The following is a 25,499-nucleotide window of genomic DNA, read 5'->3' as shown; positions in this document are numbered from 1 at the left end:
GCTTTCCAACAGAAGTCTCCCTCCCCCTCACCCCACTCCCTTCCTCCCGGGAATTCTGTGCTGTAACCACAGGGTAGAAGGTAGTTTCGAATGCCATTTCAAACTCCAAATACTTTTAAGTAGCAACTCTACAGCTAGCATAAACTCTATTCATTGCTTTGTTTGCATAATGGTACTTGCCACATTCACTTTGGAATCAGAGCAGAAAGGAGCCACCCAATACTCTTGTATTCTGTATTTTGCTCACAGTACGATAGCTCAGAAGACCCCACCACTGAGTCAAATAACAGTGGTGAAAGCTGACTTGCCCTTTTGCAGCCATCATACCATCTTCGGTTCATATTCTGCAGTTGTTTCCATATCTGTTCATCCCTGTTCATGCTGTCCTTCTGCCCAATGTAGCCAAGCTATGCAAAGTGCAAACATTTAACACGAGTCAGACAATGTCTCCCTACAACTCTCACCCCTCACCAAATGAAGGATGGTCAAAGCTGCTTCACGTATCCGTAACATACTGTTCCCACTGCCAGTTCCATAAACGCATATTGTCAAGGTCTCATGTTTTCTTAAGAGTCATGTGTCTATCACATAGAGAATAGGAGTGAGACAGAAAAACGGCACAGAGACAGAGGGAGAAAAAGAAAAGCAGAAAGAGATAGGCAAAGAGATAGACTGAAAGAGGGAGAGGTAGTCCTCATATCCTGCACACAAATGAGTAGAAATTCCTTTGTTCCTGGCAGCTTTTGGATGAGTGAATCATGTTTTGTACACATACCCTGATAATTTACAGCCCACTGGTTTCACAGCAATGACTGGCCATTCTGTGAATTTCAAAGAACAATTCATTGTCTTCCAGACCACCTACAACTTGCATGCATGTACCGTCATTCTAAGTTACACCAACTCAGCGTTTCCATGAATTCATTTTTTATACATACTAGTCACAGAAGGTTGAAATGGACTTGACCAAATCATAAATATCTAGTGCTTCTAAGTGTTGGTTTCAAAATCATTGATGAGTGTCTTAACTGGAATTTAAATATAGGTGGTTTTGGTTCTGTTCCAATCCTCATCTTAGGGGTGGAACCAGTAGGAAGTAAAGGATGCCAATAACAACATCCATGTTAACAAAGGCAATAATAATAAAACCTTAATCACAGCCGAAAGTATTAAAGTAAAACCTGTTTGTTTTGTTTGTTGACTCTAGAGTAATTAATCAGTGATTAATCATCAGTGTGAACTGATTTTCTTAATTCAATTCCCAATTTTAAGGCATATAGATAACTTCATAGGTCAATAAAGATTCGGAATGAGGAAAAATGATGAAGCGGAAAGGGCAGAGTGAGTTTCAGGGGACCAAAGCTGTGGCTCCAGCTCTTCATGCTAAGCTACTTAATTCTGCTTAAAATTCATTCTCTTGTATATAAAAATGCAAGTGATAGATTAACTGATCTTTCAAATTCTTGGAAAGATGGTAGTGAAATGGACTATGAAGAATAACAGGGGAGCCTTTTGCAATTTTCCAACAGATCTCAAGGAAAAAAAAATCAGTAGTTAATTAAGGCCATAGTCATCAAATAAAATTCACTTAAAATAGTACTATTGTAAGTATTATTTGAATTTAAAATTTTTACCCATGACATTCCCTCAAAGAAGGCTCTGAGTAACATATTGCAAAAGTCTAACTTGGGTAGACTTGATCTCAAACAGTGCAGCTTCTGTTATCACAGGCTCCCTAAGAACATTCTGGGTGGATGCTGGGAAGACCCAAAGGGAGGGGCTCTGGCACCACCTCACTGGAGAATGCAAGAAAGCCCCTGCTCAGTCTCCCGGAAGCAATGCTAGAATGCTGGGCAGAGCACTGAAATTGAGGAATCGACAGGAAACCATGATTTATACAAACAAAGAACTATACTTTGGAAAGCAAAGCACCTTTCTCAAATAATTTCTGTAATGACTATGATTTAAAATGGAGGCTGGCACTGGCTTGTAATGCTCCCAAATTTTTAGATTTACATTGCTTTTAAAATACTGATTTAAATTTCATCAAACTAAAAAGTCACCACATTTGTCCTAGGAAAAAATTCTAATTTATCATGCCAAGAAAGCAAGTCCAACAACTATAGCTACTAATGGAACAGCAGATAGTGCCAAAATAAAATGTAACGAGAATGTAGCAAGTTGTGCCTTAAGTGTATGGATGAATGATATTGAAGGCTTAAGTATAAAATGAAATTAATATTGATTTTTTTAAAAAAGATTTTTAACTACTGCCTATAACTCCCAAATTAATTGTTATACCCTGACCCCTCCCCTTACCTCCAGACTTACACTTTGAGCTGCCTGGTGGACATTACTTCCTAGATGTCCAGTATACAGCTCATATTCTCCCCTCCCCAAGAATAAGCCAGCTTCCTCTTAAATTCCCTTTGTGGCATCATCACACTCTCAGTCACTCAAATCAGAAACCTAAGAATTCCACGTCATAGTATTTTCCCACTTCCCATACTCAATGACTGTAATCACCAAGTCCAGGTTATTCCAGCTCTTTCAAATTCCTCATTCCCTTTCTATTTCTCATTGCTTCTACCCTAGTTCTAGCCCTCCCATCTCTTCCCCAGATCACTACAAAATGAACCTTCCTTCCTTCACTTGTGCCCATCTCTAGTTCATCCTTCACACTCTCTCCAGGATCACACGCCTAAAATGCTAATGACATTTTCCAGCTTAAACAACCCCTCAGTGTTCCCCTCTCCCACTCTCACCCACCTCTGTCCCCCCATACACACACAATAGGTAGCAACACATATCAGATACTGTGGAAGGGAATACAGATGCCTGTGTAATCTGGCTCCAACTTACTTTGCTAGCAGTTCAACAATCTTAAACAACCAATCCAACAATCAAACCAACAATCCTGAACCATTCACAATGTCCACATGCGGGTTTCACACCTCCATCCCACTGCCCCTGCCCACAATGCCCTCCTCCACCCCACCCTGCTCTTTACCTGGCTAACTCCTATACATCTTTCCAGGGAGCCCACTTTTACACACACATTCTCTGGCCCCAGGCTGCATCAGGTGCCTTTTCCCGATCATACTGGAGTTGCTCATATCTACTTATGTGTCTGTCTCTTGCATTAGACAAGGTAGTCCTTGAAGACAAGGATTTGTCACCTTTGCTTCCTGAGAGCCTAGCAAAGTTTATTGAACTGAAAATGAATGAATCGATGCAGGGGAACAGATTGGAGGTATGAGAGTATTTTGGAAGATTATAAATAACTGGGAATAGTAGTGATTGTTTTTCTTACATACATAAAAAAGTACTTCATGGTTTGCAAAGTACTTTCATATAAGTTATATTGTTTGATTCCTATAATATCCAAGAAGGCAGGGTAAGGTAGGCATTAAGGCTGATGGAGATGCTATACACACAAGAAATTTCTTTGCAGTGAGAGCAGAAAGGTTATTGATTTTTTTTTTTTTCCTTGGGATGTGTGTGTGTGAAAGAGAGAAAAAAAATGAGAGAAGTCAAATAAGTCTTCATAGATCAGAACTCCAAGTTCAAATAAATTCTGGTTAGGTCAAAACAATCCAAAATTCTCCTGAAAAAGAAAACTCTCAATCATTTATATATATTTTCAATACCCTATTCCACTAGTCACTCTATTCCAAGAAGCAGATTCTGGAAGATAGAACCACTGATTTAGACATCTTAAGATGCAGAGAGAACTGATTTCTTCTCACCTTCAGAAGGTCCACTGGGCCAGGAGCTTCCTGAAAGTTTCCCTGATTTCCAAAGCTGTCCTTTTCTCAGGATAATGCCAACAGCTGAGAGCAGCTTTGGTCTAAGTCTTTAGCAAACAGGGGCAGGGGCGCTTAGGAAGAATGTCACAAGATTCCTGAGAAGGAAAAAGAACACAGAACAGTGTGAATTGTTTGGGCTGGGTTAACTCTATTAAGCTGAGATTTCATTCTACAATTCTAGTAAAATTAACAAGAGGGAACCTAATTCATATCAAATTCCATTATTAACTTCAGCCAACCATTACTGTACTTAAGCACATCAATATTTAAGAAACTTTAAGCAACTTAATGGAAACAGGTAATGAAAAAAGGTAACATAATTCCAATTACATTTTGGTGTAGGACAGAAGCCTGAATGATCCCTAAATAGCAGGGAACAACTGTGCACACAAATCAAAAAAGGAAAAAAGGCGCTTGATCGTGTTCTGCTCTAATACTTCATGGGAATACACAGTGCTTTACAATCACATCAACACACAGGCGCGGCTGGGAAAAATCTAATACAGACCAAAGAGAACAAATCGTGAAGAACTAAGTATTTGATCAAGGCTGACAATGTCAAGAGGAACTCAGCAACGAAATTACATTTTAGAGGTAGCTTTGAAGTCAGTGAGAAAAGACGACATCTGAGAATAAAGGGGTTGTTGAACACATAGTAAGAAAAAAAGCGTAAGGTTAAGGTAGAACTAAATGGAATGAAACCGTAATTAGATGGAAGCAAACTAACAAAAGCCCTTGAAAGGTGTGTTTATTTAATACCTTTCTTTTATGAAAAAAAGGAAAATCACAGAAAGGATTGTTCAGAAGACCTCTTCTAAACCAGAACCTGGGGTCAGTCTGTACTGAGAAGAGCAGAAGCCAGGAGTTCTGGACCTGCCTCCACCACTAAGGGTATGACCTTAGGCTTGCTAAGTGCTTCTCAACCCTGTCTGCACACTGAAACCACTGGGTGAGCTTTTAAAAAGTATCAATGCCTGGGCCCCACCTCAGAGCAAATAACTCCCTGACCCATTACACCAGGATGTCAAGTGGAAGGGTATCCACCATTGCAGTATTTGTTCAAAAGGGAGAAAAGTCGGTGAGGATGTTCTTCAAAGACTCTTCTAGCTCTAACATTCTGTCTTTTCTATACCTTTTGCACCTGACCGCTCAAGTTTGTTGTAAAACAAATACAATTTAAATTAACAACGTCCAAAAATTTTTTTAATTCTATAAAATTAAATAGTCTCCAAACTTTTGGTATGAGGGAACTAAGATTCTGAGAGGTGCGATCACTTATGCAATTTCAAAGCTAGTAAATAGCAGTAGCAGGACAGAGCCACTCCTGAGGAGGATAAAGCCAGATCGTGCGCTGGAGCCAGGAGCAACTCTATCTAGTTCAGACGGGGCTGGGCTAGGCATAACGGGAAAACATGAAGTCACCCTGTTGCTTAGGGACTGTTGCTCTTCGCTCCCTGGGCAGAGCAGAGCATAACCTCAGGGTTTCCACTCTTTCAGGAATAACAAAGATAGTAATAATTCTGGTAGTCAAATTGCTGAGCACTTTGTATGAACTAGACACTGTGCTAAGTAGTGCTTACCTAGGTACTATTATCATACCCAATTTATAAATGAGGAAATTGAAGCTAAGAGAGATTCTTGTCCCCAAAGTGGTGGTTGCAGTATTTGTAAATAGTTCCCCTCTCAACTGACCATCCATTGCCTCAAGGGAATACAGCTACCAGGCAGACCGAGGCAAGACTATTTGCCTGCTATCTGCTATGTCCTTCCTTTGTCACAGTGCATTCTCGAGTTGGAAAATGGAAACAGAAGTATCTTAGAGTCTCCCTAGTGCCTTCAGGAAGTTCTCAGAATAAATAACTAATTTCAGTTGTTTGTGCAGAGCATTAAACATTTTACGGAATGATTTTTATTTTCCCCTCACAACACATACACAAAATACACACACACACAATTCTAAATTAGTAGAGTTTGAATAGTGAAATGTACACTATTTTGGAGACTCCAGCTCTGGCACCTATCAGGAGAGTCATCACTGAAATGACTCAGTCCATCATGACATCTGCGATTAAAAGTCCAAGAGAAATCTCTGAAACATCATTAACAATTTACTTGGAAAAATTTTACCACATATCCAAACACCTTAGAGAAGTATCCTTGCTGCAGTTTGCTGCTCCATTAATTTACATTATGTAAATTATTTCCTTTCTTTGAATAGCACTGCTATTGACTATAATAAAACCTAATTTACAAATATTTCACATACGCAATATATTTTATTTAAGAGCCTAATGCAAAAGCATTACTGATTCTGACACCTTAAAAAAGCATATCCTAATTATACAGTGACAGAATTATCTTCATGGCTCATTTTAATAATAATGCGAGAAGATGGTTTTCATTAAACATTTCTAAGAAGAAATAAAAGAACGATATAAAAAAATAGACGTACAGTTTTGATAGTTGGAAGGGGCCTGGAAGGTCATCAGATCCAACCATCCATCTGCCTATGGCTCACTCCATTTTTAAGGAACTTGATATGGAGACGAATCTTTCTTCCTATAGCTTTCACTCATTCACTCTGATCCTCACCGGCCCCTGGCGCCAACCCCAGATTCTCATTCTAGTCTAAACCTCCCCAACCACAGCACCCCCACCCCCTTCAGAAAGACAGGGATAACCCATTGTTTTAAGAGAGCTCAATGCTTAGCCAGCAGTAAGCACCTGACTCAAAGGTGTCCCACAGAGGTTGGCGGATGATCCAGAGGTGGCTTTGTGCAAATGTTCCTGCTCCAGAGAGGAGATGGTAATAAATGAAGTCAATCACACCAGCTCCTTCTGGGACTTGAACTGAATAGCTGGGAGTCAGAGAAGAACCTATTGAATATGCAGAGACAAGTGGAAAGGCCAGGGAACCAGGAGAGAAAGGAGTCAGTTCCTGTGGTTGCTTGAGACCCTGACAGCTTCCCCACTTTCCAGTCCCAACAGGGAAGCTGTGCAGTAAGTCCCTCTTCCTTACGGTGTCCTGACTGAGTCTGTATTCCCTAAGGTCCAAAGTGCATAATATATACAGAACAAGATTAATCAGGAAACCAGTTACTGTCGTGTCTTGACTAGACTCCAACTCATGACGGCCCCATGTGTGTCAGGTTATAACTGTGCTTCACGGGGTTTTCAAATGGCTGATGTTTTGGAAGTAGCTGACCAGGCCTTCCTTCCAAAGTGCCTCTGGGTAGAGATGAACCTCCAACCTTTCAGTTAGCGGCCACATATGTGAACCATTTGCACCACCCAGGAACTAAGATTACAGCACCTCACTTTCCAGCCTGTTCTTATGGCTGCATATCACACTGATAATATCTCCCTTGCCTTTTCTTTTTTTTGTTTAGAATCAAGGGAAGGTCTTATTTTTATCCCATTAATATTTCACCTTCTTAGATTGACGCCTATTATTCCAACATGCCAAATACTTTTGGCTTCCCAGTTCTGTCTTTCCAAAATATCTGTTATGCCTTCTTCTGTCATGTCATCCATAAGCTAGATGAGCCCGCCATCTAGACTGACATCCACGCTACTTATAAAAACACTGAACTGGGCACTATTTCACAGAGTAAAGATCAGTTAAAAAAAATAAAAACAGAGTAAAAACTAAATTGCTACTAAAGAAAAATGAATATTCATTTTAGTGCCTAGGGTTATTACTGATTAATAGTTACCAATTCTCCAAACGATTTTGAATCATCTTGAAAATACAAATAGCTGCAGAAACTAACATCACCAAGCAAATCATTTGCTAGATAAAGGCTTTAATATTTACTGGGTAGAGGCTGCAAAACCCGGAACAATTTGATTTTGGCATCATTAGAGAAAATGAGGTCATAGTGGAGATAATTGGCGATATGAACTTTGTAGTTAATTACCTGTGCAGCAGACCAAGAAGTTATGTTTGAGAAACATATTGCAAAAACAGAGCCAAGTAACTTCCCCGAGGCAATCATGAAAATTAGCAGAATCTGCCATTTTAGGTCATCTGTTCTAGCCCTGCCAAAGTGAAATTGTTCTCCAAAGAAGATGTCAACTGCTTCGTCTAATTTAGCTTTCAGTAAACCCCATGGGATCTTTCCTTACACTAAAAGGCCCCACACTGAAGGATTTTTTAAGTTCTTACGTCTGCTTTTCTTAGTTTTCTGTCTCACAGCCTCATTGTGTCTGCCAGAGCAGACCAACCCATTCTCATTGCTCAAACTGGATGCTTCTGGTCTACCCAGAGCCAACTCAGTGTAAACTAACACTGGAAAGCTTCTGAAGGAGGGCCTGATGGGCCAGTCTATAAAGAAAGTATATGGGCATATGAGTGGATTTCACCTCATCTATGTTGACCATAGGGTCGCTATGAGTCAGAATTGACTCGACAGCAGTGGGTGGTGGTGGTGGACGTTGACCATGGGAGCATTTGGTGGTTCCTTGGTAGAATTCTTACCTTCCATGCAGGAGGCCTGGGTTCAATTCCCAGCCAATGCACCTAAAGCGCAGCCACCACCTTCTATCAATGGAGGTTTGCATTTTTCTATGATGCTGAACAAGTTTTAGCAGAGCTTCCACACTAAGACAGACTAGGAAGAAAAGCCTGGTGATCTACTTCACAGTCAATGAAAATCCTATGAGTCACAATGGTCCGATCCTCTTGGGCATGGCGTCACCACAAGTCTAGGGGTTGACTCAACAGCAGCTAACAACAGCAACATCATGTTGACCACAGCGAAGCCTTCTTGGCTTGCTTCTTTTTTTCTCAGCTGTGTCGAATTATTAAACTGTTCATTCATTAAGTATTGTTGAAGTCCCACTAGGGTCAAGGGCTATGTTGGGAGCCACCAGAGATGCAAAGATGACTAAGACTTGTCAGCTTCCAGTCAATGACAGAGATAAAAGACAATAATGCCCCCTAGTCTGGCATTTTTCAGTTTACTTTTCACAGAGATACCCTCATTTCATACTGAAAAAAATAGGGTTTTCTAGCCATTTTAGATTTAAAAAAAATAAAAGTTTCAGTAAGGGTAGGTGACTTCTCAATGATTCCTTACAGCTAGTGAGTGACACAGCCATGACTCAAGCCCAGATTTTGTGATTCTTTGTCCATGTTACTTCTGCCCCCTCATAGGCTCATCCATTGTCAACACAGGTGACTACATAGCCGACATACACTGAGGGCTTACCCAGTGCCAAGCACTGCAGATATCTGATCCTCATAATAACTCTAAGGTGAGTAGTTTTATATCCCCAACTAATATATGGGGAAACCGAGGCACAGAAAACGGGTGTAATGGCCCACAGTTGTATGGCTAGTAAGTGGCATAAAGTGATAAACACCATGAGAGCAGTGCCACCCAGAAGAAATGCGAAGGAAGTCATCAGATCTGTTGCTAGGAGGACCGCTAAGCAAGTTTTGGAACGTTTTCTGGCATTTCCAGAACAGTGAGACTTTTCTTCTCTTGTGAATCCTGTGAGAAGACACTGGCAACAGAAATGAGAAAAAGATGGTAATTTCAAGAAAAGAAGGAAATGTGGTGTTTTCCCTTCCCCTCCGCTGGGGCTATGGACTTGTGAGTGACTTGGCAGCACAGAGCGCTTCCGGCCTATGAATGCCATCTGCTGCTTTAATACATATATTTTCTGTTATTTCAAGACCTGTGGACAGAGCACACTGGTAGTGTAAACCAAAGGGAGGAGACCTTTGGCTCTCATGCCTTTATATGTGGGGGTTATGATGTTACAGCGAATGCCAGTGTTGCCTCACGGAGCGCACTGATTTGGCGGTTTGCTGGCACACCAGTCGGTATCGCACAAATGCTTGGCACTTACATGTCAGTGCATCTTTCTTACCTGAACCTGTTTTCAGTATATGAAAGAAAAGAGCCAGAGAGGAAGAAAAAGACCAGCATTCACTGAGTGATTTTTATGGGCCAGGCATGGGGCTAAAGGCTTCCCAGGTAGCTCTTTTAATCCTCAAAATAATCCCATGTGATAGGTATTATCATAACCATTTTCTATATGGGGATATTGAGGTACGGAAAATTCTAGTAACAGACCTCAAAGTCAGAGATTTTCCATATCAGGGTTGAGATTTAAACCCAGGTCTGTCTGACTCTGTATATGGTCTCTTACATTTCTGCTGAAGTAATTAAACGTGCCACCACCCATTTGTCAGTTTGTAGTACTGTGTGGCTTCCATGTTTCCATGATGCTGAAAGCTATGCCACTGATATTTCAATACCAGCAGGGTCATCCATGGTGGACAGGTTTCAAAAGGGCTTCCAGACTAAGACAGACTAGGAAGAAAGGCCTGGTGATCTGCTTCCAAAAATTAGCCAATGAAACCCTATGGATCACAAAAGAATACTGTCTTTTATGTATTGCTGAAAGATGAGTCCCCTTGGTTGGAAGACACTACACAATAGCCACAACAATGGACCCAAACATCCCAGTGATCATGAAGATGGCGCAGGGCCAGGCAAAGTTTCTTTCTGTTATACTTAAGGTCATCAAGAGTTGGTGCCAACTTGATTGCAACTAACAATAACAACAATTACACATACAAACAGAAAAAACTTTGTGGGGAGGTGGAGGGGAAGCCGCTAGAGGAGAGATAAATCTTAATGAAAGTTAAGAAGCCAGTTATCTTCAGATGTGAGGCATGTACAAAAAAACCAGGCTACTTAGTGTTGCAGGAAAAAGTCAGGTGCCTCTACGAAGCTTTCCAGATTTCTTAAATGAAGAAATTTCCTAAAATCTCAGAAATCAGTCCCCAGAGGAACTCCTGTGTTCCCAGGAACTCAGAGGTAGGGAAGAAATGTGTCAAGGACAGGGGTATGCCTGGCCCAACAACCGTGGACTTGGGCGACTTACACAAATGCTCTGAAGTGCAGACAAAGGGGAGAAATCACTTCCAGTTGGGGTCAGGCAGCAAACTCTTGACAACCTCACTGAGACTTTGGCAGTGAAAGAAAGTGGAGAGACAGAATGGTAACTCTAGGGAGCAGCAAAGGAGATTTTAAGGCAGAGGAGATGGGAGCAAATTTGTAGGCTGAGGAAACAGACGCCATAAGAAGAGAACGAAGCTGCAATTGGCCAACGTGGAGAACAGAGTCAAGGGCCAGTGCAAAGGGGTGGGAGTAAAGGACATATGCGGGCATTTAGGCAGTTTCTACTGCCCTTCAGCTGCACATCCTGTACATGACAGAAATTTAAACTACCTCAACATGATAAGGGATCCGTGCACATGTTCTTGTCTTCTCCCATGTCTCAGAGAACAGTCCTAAGACTGAAGTTTTTCTGAAACGGGCAAGAATTTATGCAACAGCCTTGCTTATTTACGTATGGCCGGGTCCTCTTTCTTACACACATTTGAAGTCAGTCAAAATGAAATGAAACGCCAACACACTTCACCAGTAATACAGAAGCCTCGTTACCTCGAACTTGAATTTAATAGAAAAAACAAAACAAATTTGCTCTGATGACTCTGAAAGGCAATTGAACTAGCTCCAACTTGAGCAGGGGTTTATTTTGCTTAGCTCCAGCCATTTATTCACATCGGTCAACAAACATTCAGTGAGTGTGCCTACTGGGCAATGCACACCATGTGAGAAGCTGGGACTCTAATGATTTTTAAATGCTTCCCTCATCTTGACTGGATTGTTCTGGACCAAGTTTTATTTTCATTTTGGGGACTTTTTGCAGCTGGCTTTTTAATAATAATTATTTATTTTGATTAAAAGTTACCATTTTACAAAATATGAAAAAATAAAAATATTAAAATTAAATGTATTCCACCGCCAGAAGTAATAATTGCTGGTGGTTAGTATATGTCTTCCAAATCTTATATTTTTCCTGTATATATGTATACATATATACACACGTCTGCATATACTTTTTTCAAAATAGAACTGATATCATACAGCACACACTGATTTAATAATCTGCTGTTCTCATTTAACTATAGACAATAAATGTTTCCCCCAAGTTATTCAATATTCTACAAAATCAGTTTTAGTGTCTGTGTAATATTCCATCATATAAAGAAACCACATTTATTTACCCAATTCTCTAATATTGGGTATTAATGGTATTCTGCGGGCAGTGGTGGGTCTGTGGTAGAATTCTCACCTCCCACGCAGGAAACCCAGGTTCAATTCCCGGCCAGTGCACCTCAAGCACAGACACCACCCATGTGTCAGTGGAGGCTTTCATGCTGCTACGATGCTGAACAGGTTTCAGCAGAGTTTCCACACTAAGACAGAGTAGGAAGAAAAGCCTGGCAAATTACTTTAAAAAGAATCAGCCAATGAAACGCCTATGGATCACAAGGGACCAATCCCATTGTACATGAGTCAGGATCCTGTGAGTCAGGGGGCCAACTTGACAACAGCTAATGACAACAACATTATTCCAACTGGCTCACTTTTTATATCATTTTCTAAAAATGCACTATTTTACTAGTGCCATCATATAATGGCTGAAAATTAACCAGTAAAACTCTTAGGCAGTTGATACTCAGTGCATTCTCCCGTTATAAAATTGCATTTCCCTCATCTGGATTTGTGATCAGTTGCACTGAGAGGACTCCAGGCAGACGGCCTGCTCAGCAGCACTAGTTTACATTCTCTCTTGGTTCCCACCTTCTCCCATCGCAGCCCTACCTTCACCACTTGCTATTCATCTGTAGTTTGTTAATGACTAGTCTGCCTGATTATGTGGGATCATAGGCATTGGCTGACTCTGAACCCAGACTATTGTTAAAAGCTTGAATTTTCCAGGGACCATATCAGAGCAGGACAGATGGATAAATTGGTCCTCAAACCCAGGCCATGTGTGAACACAATTCCTCCGAGGACAGTAAGAGGGAGCTTAAAGGAAACATTGACAGGCCGACCTAAGAAATGATGATGTTCCCTTTGGTCTTACACGGTCACATCACGCTGCTGAAAGAGACAGTGGGCTAGATTGTGAAATTATGAATAACTGCTTTCATTGATGTTGTTTCCCATAGATGGGAAGAACAGCTACAATTTATATGCCTTAACCAGCTCATGATATTGGGACTCTGCCCCAGTAGTTCTCAGCCCTGGTGGCCCTTAGGAGTCACCTGAGCAGCTTTGAAAACTACAGGTGCTATGTTCATGATCTTGATCATGGTGATGGTTTCACGGGCACATACATATGTCAAAACTTATCAAGTTGTCTACTTTAAGCAGGTGCAATTAATTATGCCTCAATGAAAATACTAGAAAAAATTAAAACTGCAGATTCGCAAACCCAGAAATTATGATTTAATTGGGTCTTGGGTGGGGCTCCCTAGGTGATCCTAATGTAAAGCCAAAGTCCATGACCACTGATGTAATATATAATGAATCTCCCCAAACTGAGATAAATTGACACATTGATATGATTGATAGGAAACTGATAAGAAAATATTTTTAATGAAGTGATTTTATCACTTTTAAGTATAATCAACAATACATTTTTAAAATATTTTTTATTTAGATGAAAATATTTACAATAAAACCTTCACCAGTTCAACAATTTATAAATGCACAATTCAGTAACATAGTAACAAATTTTTATGTGTGACCCCAAAGAGAAACTTAGAAGTTTGCTTTGATGATTGTAATAATTCATTAATCAGCTTTTAAGAAGTGCAGGTACTACGCTAGGCAGAATATAGATCATTTGTATGTTTGGAATTGATATTTTCTAACTGCCCAACATGGCTTACATAGGCTTAAAGTAGACCACACTCACGAAGTAGTTTATACACTGATTTATCTAGGAAAAACAGAAAATGTAAAAACAAACCTGTTACAGCGCTGTAGAACAATCACAGATTTTCTATGCGTGCTGTTCAAATCCATGAGGTTTTGCACTGTTTGCCAAGCTGGGCACAGGCTTTTTAGCTAGAATGTGGGAAAAGCTGTCCGAGGAAATAGGACGCTTCCTGCCAGAGGGCACCATCATCCCTCCTGAGACGCGAGGCTCTGTCAGTGTCTGCACATATAGAGACAATGTCACATCCACAACAACACAGCCAAGCCCTCTTGTTTGAGAAAATTAATATTTGATATTAGCTCACATATGTCTTTACTCTGTGTTATTAATAAGAAGCCTTGAACATAATTAGTGCTGGCTTTGAGTGCATGTTGGAACTGCACCCAGCTGGAAAGGGGCCACAGAGCACAGGGTTTCATTACTCCCCAAGGCTCAGCACTCTCTGGAAGGGATTAGAAGGAAAAAGAATGGAGCCAACCCCCATTCAGAAAGAATGTTCTCAAGGTAACTGAGATGACTGTGTGTGGTGGCTGTCACAGGCCAGCCCTTCTCAGCTCTTTGTCACCTCCTCCCCCACCTCCACAAGGCACTGCGGAATGTAATTAGACAAATGAAGCACTCTGGGGGCTGAGAAAGGAAAGGTGTGACATGGTCCAAGAGCTGCTTGTGATGAGTGGAGATGCCAAGCACCTACCAAGAAGGTGGACAAGGAGTAGGAGATGCGCCAGTACAACAAGGCCCACTTTGGGCAGAGAATGGAGACCAGGCTGGAATTTAAGAACAAGGTTATGAATGGCATGTGCAGAATATTAAGAGAAATGTCAACTGTGAAAAAGTATGATATCCAGACCACTGACCACTATTACCACTTCAGCTTGAAAGAAGCAACATTGACAATTTTTTCTCAGTGGAAATGGGTGAAATAATTTCTATTCCTTGTAAGGATTCCCTGGTGGCGCAAATGGCTAAGTGCTCAGTTACTAACGGAAAGGTTGGCAGTTTGAAGCCACCCAGAGGTACCTCAGGAAAAAAGTCCTGGTGATCTGCTTCCAAAAGGTCACAGTCATGAAAACCCTAAAGAGCAGTTCTACTCTACACACATGGAGTCGCCCTGAGTTAACCAGCAACTGGCCGGTTAACATGAAAAAAGAGAGTAAGGTCAACTGACAACTTTCTCTCTACAATCAGCTCAACGTCCTTCACAGCATTCTCCTACAAACAGCTGGCTACAACCACACTTTTATACTAAACACTGGGGTTCCTCCCCAGCACCTCCTCCCCAAGCTTCCCCATCTGCTCTGACACCCCTTGTTGACTTATATTTAGAGCTGCCTCCCTGCAGAACCTCTCTGGATCAACGACTGGGTCAGACTCCAAGACCATTTTCATCTCTGACAGCATCTCTCAGGTCACACCAGCCCCCAGGCACCACACCTGAGGACCAGGCCATCCCATCTTCATCCCAGTTCCCAGCACAGTGCCTCACCCTCCATCCCCCAGGGATTTGGGCAATCCCTTACGGGTGACCTGCGATGGACTCTGATTTTAGTGGTAAGAAATTCAACTTAAAAACATTTCCCCAGGCAAAAAATCTTCACACCCCATAGAAACTGTGAACACAAGGCTATGTTTGCCTTGATTTGCAAGATAAAATAATATGCAGAGATCTTTTAAGGAAACCTAGGTTCTAACACTCTCTTTATCATAATTTCTGGTTCTCACTCCTAAACTAAAAGCCAAAAAATTTATATTCTGACTATTATATCTTTCTTTTCAAAAGGCTGCATTTTAGACAGGTTCACTTCCTTCTAAATTAAGCCAGGTATAAATGTCCCACCTTTGGGCTTATTTCTGCCACTGCCTTGGATTTGTTTTTAAATCATTATAAAAAGTAACAGAGAGGTTGGCTTGAGACATTAAAAAGCAGAGACAGGTTCATGAAGACCTGCTCCATACATAGATTCTTGACTCAAGAGACCCCCAAATCCATATTCTTAGGTTGCATTTTAGTCCAGCTGATGCAATGAGTACACCCTGAATTTTCATGTTAACAAGCTTCAACTAAGTATAAATACAAAAATATAAACTCATGTGTATGTACTAAATAGCCCATAATTAAATTTTGTTCTGTTCTACTGTAATACAATTTTATTCCCCACAATTGCATCTCACCATGTTTCTTCTTAAGAAGAGCCCTGTTGAACACAACAGGGAATCCCTGATGGAGCAGGAGAACAGTGGGATGCAGACCTCACATTCTCATAAACAGACCGGACTTAATGGTCTGACAGAGATAAAAGGACCCTGGAGGTCATGGTCCCTGGACCTTTTGTTAGCCCAATACTGGAACCATTTCCAAAGCCAACTCTTCAGACAGGGATTGGACTGGACTATAAGACAGAAAACGATACTGGTGAGGAGTGAACTTCTTGGCTCAAGTAGACACATGAGACTACGTGGGCAGCTCCTGTCTGGAGGGAAGATGAGAAGGCAGCTGCTGACAGGAGCTGGCTGAATGGACACAGGGAATACAGGGTAGAGAGGAGGAGTATGCTGTCTCGGGGGAGAGCAGCTAGAAGTACATAGCAAGGTGTGTATAAGTTTTTGTATGAAAGACTGACACAATTTGTAAACTTTCACTTAAAGTGCAATGAAAAAAGGTTAAAAAAAAAAAAGAGCCCTGTTATCGTGTTTTCAGTATAAATTGATATTCATCACACAGACCATTAAAACCTTGAAAATCACTTTGTATGAGGACAGGGGGATAATTTTCTTGGAGAAGAGGTGAAGGTGAAACATGAAAGATCTCTTAAAAATTTGATGGGCTTCCAGGAATAGAGAGGTTAGCAATCCTCACTGCACATGAAACTACCTGGGGCACTTTCAGAAAAAAAGAAACATGCTAATGCTTGGGCCCCTCCTCCCAGGGGTTTAATTGGCCTGGGCTGGGGACTGGGCCTTGATCAATTTTTAAAGCTCATTCATTACTTTCCCCAGAGGTAGATTTTACCTCAGTAAAGTACTAAGAACTTTTTAGCAAGCAGTGCTGTCCAAGAGAACAGGTAAGTTCCCCATCATAGCAAGTACAGAAGGAGGGGCTGGACCCCTATCAGGCAGGATGGAGAAAGCGCTCTTACAACGGCTGTTCTGAGATCCTTGAAATGGATTATTTTTATTTTAGTTTCTGCCTAAGGTCAGTGCCTAAGATAGCGTGAGCAAAGGAAAATGCCCATTTGTAATATCGGCCATGGAACAAAACGCTTTGTATAAAATCCTTTATATTGCCCACGTAAAACTTGGTAATGTGCACATAAAATCAAGTGAGCACAAACTGTTGTGCCATTTTCAATCTTACTCTATTAAAAAAGGAAGGAAAAAAAAAGTTTTCCTTCCACAATGAATTGAATTATTATATCCCAATTTTTGATACTCTTTTCCAACTTTCTAATAATTCAGTCTCTAAAAGGCCTTTTTAAATCAGTTGGCATTTATATTTTTCTTCAACTCATAAAAAGAATTCCTCACTCTAAATGTTCCGTGAGATAAATGTCATTGATACAGAACTACCTATGGCTTCCTTCCCAATTATCTTTCCATTTTTTCTTTCTTCAACATAAAAATTTCCTCTGACCCTTTCTGGGAGAGAATTTTGGTTCTTATTTAAAGGATGAAATGTTTGAGGTTTTTTTTTCCCCCTAAATATAGACAAGTGAATACATGAAGAAGCAAACACAGTAAGAAGAAAAAGGTCTTTTCAAGTCTCAATCCTTAGGGTTTTTTTTTTGTTTTTTTGTTTTGCTCTTTATTGTTTGTTCCCTAAGTGGGATGATACTATACACACTATTTTAAAACTTGCTTTTTCAGTGTAACATACCTCGAGATCTTTCCCTATCAGCACACATGGGTCTACATCTTTTAAGAGCTACACAGCATGTATCTACCTTAGTTTGTTATCCATTCCACTAATGACGAATATTTAAGTTAAATTCATTTTTCACTATTAGAAGCAAAACTGCAATAGACAATCTTGTAAATATATTTGTGAATATGTAGATTCCCAAAAATGGACTTTTGGGATAAAAAATCTATTTGCATTTTAAATTTTGATAAAATTTTAACAAATTGACCTCCAAAAAGACTGTAGTGATTTATACTTCCACTAAGAATATAAGAAAATCAGTTTCTCAACTTCTCTGCCAATACTGAATACCACCAAGTTTAATTTTTCCAACCTCAAAGGCAAAAAACACCTTTGGATTTTGCCAAAGTTTGGAGTATCAGTCAAAGTACATATAGCAATTTTCTAAATTGTTCCCACATTTTAGAAAATGATGTGCCTATGACTATCACAGTGGATGTGTAAAATCTACCCCCAAATCTGAGCATTTTGCTCAGATTCTAAGATTCCATGAGACCTTTCACCCTACCGTTAGAGCAGAGCCTTCAAAAGATGACTCAAAACTCATCTCCACCAGGAGGCCCTCCTTGATTAATTCCCTCAAGCATACATATTTTTATTCTCTCTTTATTCTGATCCTTCAATACTTAATTAGTCTGAATTGATTCCTAAATCTCTCTTCTGAATTAAACAGGTGTTCTTTTTTCCCCCCAATAAATACCAGTAAGCTAGGAACATAGGGGGCAATTAGCCAACAAAAGTGAATAAAGAATTATTAAACATTTGTTATATTTAATTTTTCAGCCAATATCTATTTATTGGTTGTTATGTCAGACCATATAGGGTCTCTATGAATAGGGTTTCCATGGTAACAAGTTTGTTTTTTTTCAGGTTATATCAGACCCTGTGAGGCAGTTCTACTCGGTCCTACAGGGTTGCTGTGAGTTGGAATCTACTCAATGGCAATGGGTTTGGCTTTATATCAGACCCAACGTATGGCTTTCTCAGGTTTACTTTCCCCTCGCCAAACTGTTCCTCTGGCTTCTTACTTAAAGGTCAATGGAAAGTCCCTGCCACTTTGAGCCATGCTGCCATCTTGTCTCCTAACACCACAACTGCTTCAGCCTTCCTGGAATGACAGATGCTTGGCTAACCCTCCATCACACCCATGTGACAGGACCTACAGCAGCTCTGGCACCCTAGCCCAACTAAAGTGTCCCCATGGAGGCTTGGCCCCTCCCCCCACTTTCAGATTTAGATGAAGCTGCGTGCTGTAGGCTATAGGATCTGGTTTCCCCAGACACTGACCAGAGGGGCTGAGTAACATCCCTGGAATCAGGGAACTTAAAACCAGTGGAGTGTACCTTGACCAATGAGAGGTAGGAGACACAAAGGAGCTAGAATATAAATTCCTTTCCTTTCCCCCACCTGACAGACTGCTGTGAGGTACAATGGCTTCAAAGACATGTCTCCAAGACTACACAGTATGTCACAGAGAACCAACTGTGTTTTCTTGAGAAGCTATGGCCAGCTTGATAACATACTACGTTTTATTTGTCTTGGTTCCCCTGTTCCTTCGCTATTGCTGCCCTAGAATTGGATCTCCTAACAAAGCCTTAACATCTAAGTTTTGCCTCAGACTCTGTTTTCTAACCCACCTAGGGGTTACCAGGGCAACCCAGGGTAAGACACACCTACAATCCACATAAACACTGTGCTTTTTTTTTTTATATATACATTAGATTGGAAACGCTGGTGGTGCAGTGGTTAAGTGCTATGGCTGCTAACCAAAGGGTCAGCAGTTTGAATCTGCCAGGTGCTCCTTGGAAACTCTATGGGGCAGTTCTACTCTGTTCTACAGGGTCGCTATGAGTCAGAATCAACTTGACGGCACTGGGTTTGGTTTTTGTTATGAATACATTAGATTGGCCCCAGGAGAGGGTACAAAAGATGTATAAAGGAAGCCAATCCTGTCCACAATAACCTTACAATCTAATTCAGGAGGTATAAGAAATCCACACATGTAACAACAAGTGAAAAACACCAAATGAAGGATGAGAGAAGCCAGAACGAATGTAATAAGAGGGTAAATCATACAGAGGTTTAGAAAATGAGAACTATTTTATAGTACTCATTGTATGGGGCATACAATAAATACAAAAGGTATTCACGGAGAAAAGGAAAATCATCAGGTCTAACTCCACAGGAGAGTTCTGGGGAAGGGAGGCCTAAAGAATGCCTGGGGAGAGGGTGAAGGGGAAGAACGTCAGTGCTGGGTGAGCTATGGAAAAGGGCACAGAGCCCTAAGAAGGACTGTCTCGACTAAGCAGCTGGGCTCAGGGAGTAGCAAGATAAGCCCATGGTTCATAACAGAGGGCTGTGGAAGTGGGGCAAAGGGGTTTTAAGGGTAAAGGACATTCCCCACTTCTAATATCCCCATAGAAGAAATGAGACACCCACTTTACTTCTCAGGGGCGTAAAATTTGTGTATGGCATTCTCAGCTTCTTCCTTCTCCCTCACTCGTGTCTCTGAGCTATCAGCATGGAGAGTTTGGGAGAAGAAATGAAATATTCTCAGCCCAGAGCCTCCGGCCTCTCTTTTGGATCTGCCTGCTAACACGGAGGGTGCCTCCTCATCTGCTCTCTGGGGGTGGCTCGTTTCCTGGACAGGCTCTGCCTCTATGAGTTGGCAGCCTTCACTGGGGCTCTGAGGGTGAGTCATGTCTGATTGAGGCAGAAATACCAGAAAGCCCTTTGTGGCCGAATATCTAACCACTGACTTTTCCAATCAGCTTTAATGGTAATGAAGCTGGCATTTCTGTTTCTCTGTCTATCTGGTATCATATTTCTCAACTGCCTGCAAACTTGAGAGGAAGGACAGGAATGTTATTTAATGATTCCCTAAAATCTCCAGAAGGGGCTTAGACCTGACGCAATGAGCAATGAACAAGGCAGGAAAGAAGCGTGATAAAAAGAGATAATGAATGCTTCTTAATTAAGTGGTGTCCCACATACTCATTTCTGCTCATAAAAAGATGATGAGAGGGCTTGGTGGCTTTCATGTCATTTGTTTTTTTTTTTATATGATAGTCTTCTTACCCTGGTTAGTTTTCTTTTTTTTTTTACAATGGCCCTCTCTGGCTTTATTTCTGTCATGAAGTTTACCTCTGAGAGACACCACAAATATTTCAGAAGCATTTCATTGGTTTTCTCCAGCCCAGAAGATTCTTCCATGACAGAGCAGGACCCAGCAGTCCATGAGACGCCATCCAGTGTGACAAAGATATTCATCTGCATCTAGCAAGGGTAACTACAGTAGATTGGAATACCGTATTCACTTCAAATGCAATTCCAGGAATAGGACGCAGACAGCAGAAAGACAAAACATTCCTTTCATAGTTTCATAGTGTCTATTTTAATCAATATTTTATAGATATTTTGAGACATACCAGGAAAACTGACATGGCTGACAATGCTAGAGAGAATTGCCTCAGGGTTCAGAGTGGGGGAGAGAAAAGATTAAACCCTAGGCATGTGGCAAAGAACCCCTCTTTATCAGAACTACGCTTTGTCATTGTTTCTGTGATCAGAGACACGTTTCTATGGGAGCAGGTCGCACATTCTTGCCAGAAGGCACTCATGTAGGGATTTTTTCTTGCATTTTATATCTAATTACCTACTAGTATGGGAAAGAAACAAATAAAAAAAAAATCTTCCTTAACTAGACAGATTAATACCCCAAGGAAAGTCTGGGATTTTAATAATATGCTTTTCTAGATTTGAATTTCATATCCATGTAGTTGAAGGCCTGAGACCTTCTCTAACAAAGCAGAATGAAACCAATGGAAAGGAAAGGAAACTTGAACGAAATTTTCAGTCACCGCAGAGGAGGGCCCACATTCTGTTATCACCGCTGCCCAGTCATAGTTAAGATTGTCTCCTCGTGGATGTTACTGGCCCTGCTATCAAACAGGACCTGCTTTTCTGCACCCTTGAAAGAGGTTATGCTTTATGATAGTTCCCTCCCACTTTGGCTCCATCCCCTGTTAATTTCTCTGTGCAATTAACTGACGACCTTACAAACACACATTCTACTGAGATTTCTGATTTGGGGACATCACTGTTCAGGTGTTGCTACTGTTGTCGTTGCCACTGATTTCAAAGTTTCCTGGCTTCCCTTGAAGAGTCCTTGCCGGATTGCCTCCAGAGTCTCTGCTCTTGCACCATAACATGCTTCCCCCAAGTCGATCAAATAATACTGCTGCTTCTAAGGATGCTTTACGCTGAAAACCAACCACAGCCTATTATAATTATTATGGAAAAGAGGTAATTTTCTGGGAACCAAAGTAATTTTCTAGTGATTCAATTGGGGGACAACATCAGAATCACCTATATCGTACCTGTTTACCCACTGTCGTCGAGTCAAATCTGAGTCATTGCAACCCTACAGGGCAGAGTAGAACTGTCCCATAGGGTTTCCAAGGAGCGGCTGGTGGATTCAAACTTCCGGTCTTTTGGTTAGCAGCCAAATGCTTAACCACTGCACCACCAGGGCTCCAAATCACCTACAGAGCCGTGGTGGTGCAGTGGTTAAGAGCTCAGGGCAGTTCTACTCCATTCTATAGGGTCAATATGAGTCGGAATCAACTCGACAGCAGTGGGTTTGGGTTTTAGGACTCACCTGTAGATTTTTTGTTTGTTTTAACTCGATGTCCAGTCCTCAACCTCAGAATCTCTGAGCATCAGGCAGGTGACTCTTTTCTTCTTTACGCATTGCTAAGGTGACACCCTACCTGGTTAAAACCCACCAGCTGACAGCACCCATTGCCCACCTTCCTGATACTACCTATGGTAGCCCATTGAGCCACAGCGACTTTCCAACATGTACACCAAGTGGGCACCAATTCTCAGTGTCACACACCCAAGTGCCACCTCAGCCTTGTAGCACTGAAAGCTGCTATCACTGACACTGGACCTATGAGATCCACACTGATTTCAGCAGAAGAACAAAAGTACTGTGTTCTGGAAGCCCCTCTGCTCTTATATCACGGCTTCAGGGTCTCCAGTGGTGTCATGCAGAACAAGAGGCGACCTCCAGGTGACTGGGAGGGGTGCCCTCATCCAACTCCTTGAGAATGTGGCTATAACAGATCAGCACTTCTTTTGTCCTTCCCTCAGCTGAAGGTCAGCTAGAAAGGACTTGCTGACTTATATTTCCAAACTAAGGAGCTCTGGTGGTGCAACATTTAAGCGCTCGACTACTAACCAAAAGGTCAGTGATTCAAACCCACCCGGAGGCTCTGTGGGAGGAAAGACATGGTAGCCTGCTTCCATAAAGATTACTGCCAAGAAAACCTGTCACATGGGGTGGTTACGAGTCGGAATCCACTCCACAGCACACAACAACATTTCTGAACTAGGGATTCTCTCACCAGACAAAAAATTTCTGATTCCCTGAAATACACACTATGAAAGCATATTTCGTGAAGGAAGACAAGCCCACTGACAGAATACATCCAGATGAGTTTCTCCAGGGACACCAATGGTTGTTGTGATCTTAGGATGAACATTTCACTGAAAAGCATAATATGAGAACGGGTTAATACATGGGACAAACGATGGTACCCATCTTGAAGTGGTCAGCACCACAGCCTGAGCCGTGAAAGCAGCTTTTGCCTGACCACATGATCGCTGGGAGGGGAGATTTTTATCTAGGGTAGAGCTGATACATATGCTCACTCATAGGCAAACACTTACTAAGCACCTGCCAAAACCAAAAAAACCAAACCCAGTGCTGTCGAGTCGATTCCGACTCATAGCAACCCTATAGGACAGAGCAGAACTGCCCCACAGAGTTTCTGAGGAGCACTTGGTGGTTCGAACTGCCAACCCTTTGGTTAGCAGTGGTAGTACCTAACCACTTCGCCACCAGGGTTTCCACTGAGCACCTAAAAAAACTAAGAAAATACAGCACCAACATTTTCAAGGTATGATGAAGGCCAGTACTTAATTTGATGGGTTAAAAAGGCTTAATAAAATGTATTTTTCCATAACCATGCAGTTTTTTTTATGTAGTTTTTCTGGTTTACTTTCCAGTAGAAATTTATTTGACCACCATCAGTGTAGTAGCCTCTAAATACAACACAAATACCTTTCCAGTAACTCAGTGGCAAGAAACAATTATGAAAAAAATTCTGCTCTGAATTTGAAACATTACTTTGGGAGTTTTTCAGGAGTGATTCTCCCCTCCCTGTATCCTCCAAAAATATTTCCCAGCCCTTTTGGTAATGAGAGGCAATAACAGGATATACATATATATAATTAGTTTCATCAGAAATTGCAATGTGAACACCCTGGTTAGCGCTTATCATATAGATTTTCTTTCATCCTTCTCCAATTTCTTGCTTCGTTTTCTCTTTAAGTAAAAGAACTGCCCTGGTCCCCATCACTGTTCTTAAAAGGTAACATTAGTTGTGCTGTTCTCAATGGCTGCTCCTCAGCTGGCAGTTCCTTTCCCCGAGGGGTAGTGTGGACCTTTTACTTTCAGATAATCTCCAATTAGTGTCTTCATTATCCTGCCCAGCTCACTTTTGTAATTTTCTCCTGTACATCCTCCTTAACGTATTTTTTACATCTCAGTGATATGCCTGCACTATTTTTATTCTACCTCACTAATTCGTCTACTTGCAACAGATGTTAGATTTTAATGCTCAAATGTCCATGAAAACAAAATAAATAAAATAAAAAGTATATTTTTAATTTAAAAAAAAGCCTGCATGTTGCATCAAATGTTGCTCTTCCCATTTGAACTTCTGAACTCACTCAATATTCAGTCTTTCTGAGTTTGTTGGGGGTATTTCCAATATACATAGGTGTGTGTGTATATATATACACACATATACATACATATATACATACATAGGTATATTTATACTGAGGAGCCCAGGTGGCACAACAGTTAAGCACTTGGCTACTAACGAAAAGGTTGGCAGTTCAAATCCACCTAGTGGCTCCACAGGAGAAAGACCTGGTGATCCGCTCCCTTTACAGCCTAGAAAACCCTATGGGGCAGTTCTACTCTGTCACATGGGGTCATTAGGTGTCAAAAATCGACTTGACGGCACCTAACAACAAAACCAAACCCTTTCATTGAGTCGACTCCAACTCATAGCGACCCTACAGGACAGAGTAGAACTGCCCCATAGAGTTTCCAAGGACAACATATATATATGTATGTTTATGTCTCCTGATAAACAAGACATACCTAAGACACAGAAGATCAGGGGAGCACCTAAGTGTTATCATTTCAAAGATATTATTTTCTCCAAAAAAAGTTACATGTCTCCACTTCCATACCAAGACTCAAATTCCTCTGGTAAAAATCTTTTATGCTAAAACTAGAGATATGGCAGAAAACAGTGTAGTAAATAATGATGTAAATTCATGGCAATAGATTAAAGTTGTATTGTTTCTTGAGAATTGGTTTTCACACTGGGGCAGAGGTGTCCAGTGGTCATCCAGTCCCCACAGCAGCACCAAAGAGGGGAGAAAAGAGTGTAGAAAGGGGAAGCTGGGGCCATTGGATACACGTCACTTTATTTATGTAGGATAGCATCATCTTCCAGTTATGCGTTAACAAATCAGCAAGACTGATATTTAAGTATTTATACAGTACTTTAAGTTCATCATTAAAATACATATATTTTTAATTTGTAGGTGCCTGCATCCACAAAAGGCATATCTTTTTAGAACATCTGTGACAGATGGAGGACTCTGGGAAAAAGAACAGAAGTGACCTGAAATGTATTGGCCTTATCTTTGTTTGACCTCAGTCAATATTTACCTCCTCCATCAATCATTAAAAATACCTGTTTCAGTAGATGTTATTGCAGAGTCTCTGCTTCCTAGACACACACACAAAATAAACGTTTGTGGACACTTGATGGCTAATGAGTCTCCTTTAGGCATTTCTA

At 41.1% G+C, this 25,499-nt stretch overlaps 1 protein-coding gene across 17 annotated transcripts in view; it reads right to left on the bottom strand.

Moving 5' to 3' along the window:
* NRCAM (neuronal cell adhesion molecule) overlaps positions 1-25,499 on the bottom strand; it is a 302,828-nt gene that overhangs the window by 233,645 nt on the left and 43,684 nt on the right. For 14 of the 17 annotated variants that reach the window (XM_049893835.1, XM_049893833.1, XM_049893851.1 and 11 more), the window contains exon 2: positions 3,750-3,904. The exons of 1 other annotated variant lie outside the window; for it this stretch is intronic. The gene's annotated coding sequence lies outside the window, so the exon portion shown is untranslated. Of the gene's footprint in view, positions 1-327; positions 909-3,749; positions 3,905-6,533; positions 6,672-25,499 lie in introns of those variants that run through there. 2 more of the 17 variants (XM_049893834.1, XM_049893836.1) reach the window with 2 other exon arrangements.

This window comes from Elephas maximus, chromosome 8 (genome assembly GCF_024166365.1).
Source record: "Elephas maximus indicus isolate mEleMax1 chromosome 8, mEleMax1 primary haplotype, whole genome shotgun sequence".
Lineage (NCBI taxonomy): Eukaryota > Metazoa > Chordata > Mammalia > Proboscidea > Elephantidae > Elephas > Elephas maximus.
The sequence above is the reverse complement of the archived record's forward strand: the minus strand, read 5'-3'. Positions and strand labels throughout refer to the sequence as shown.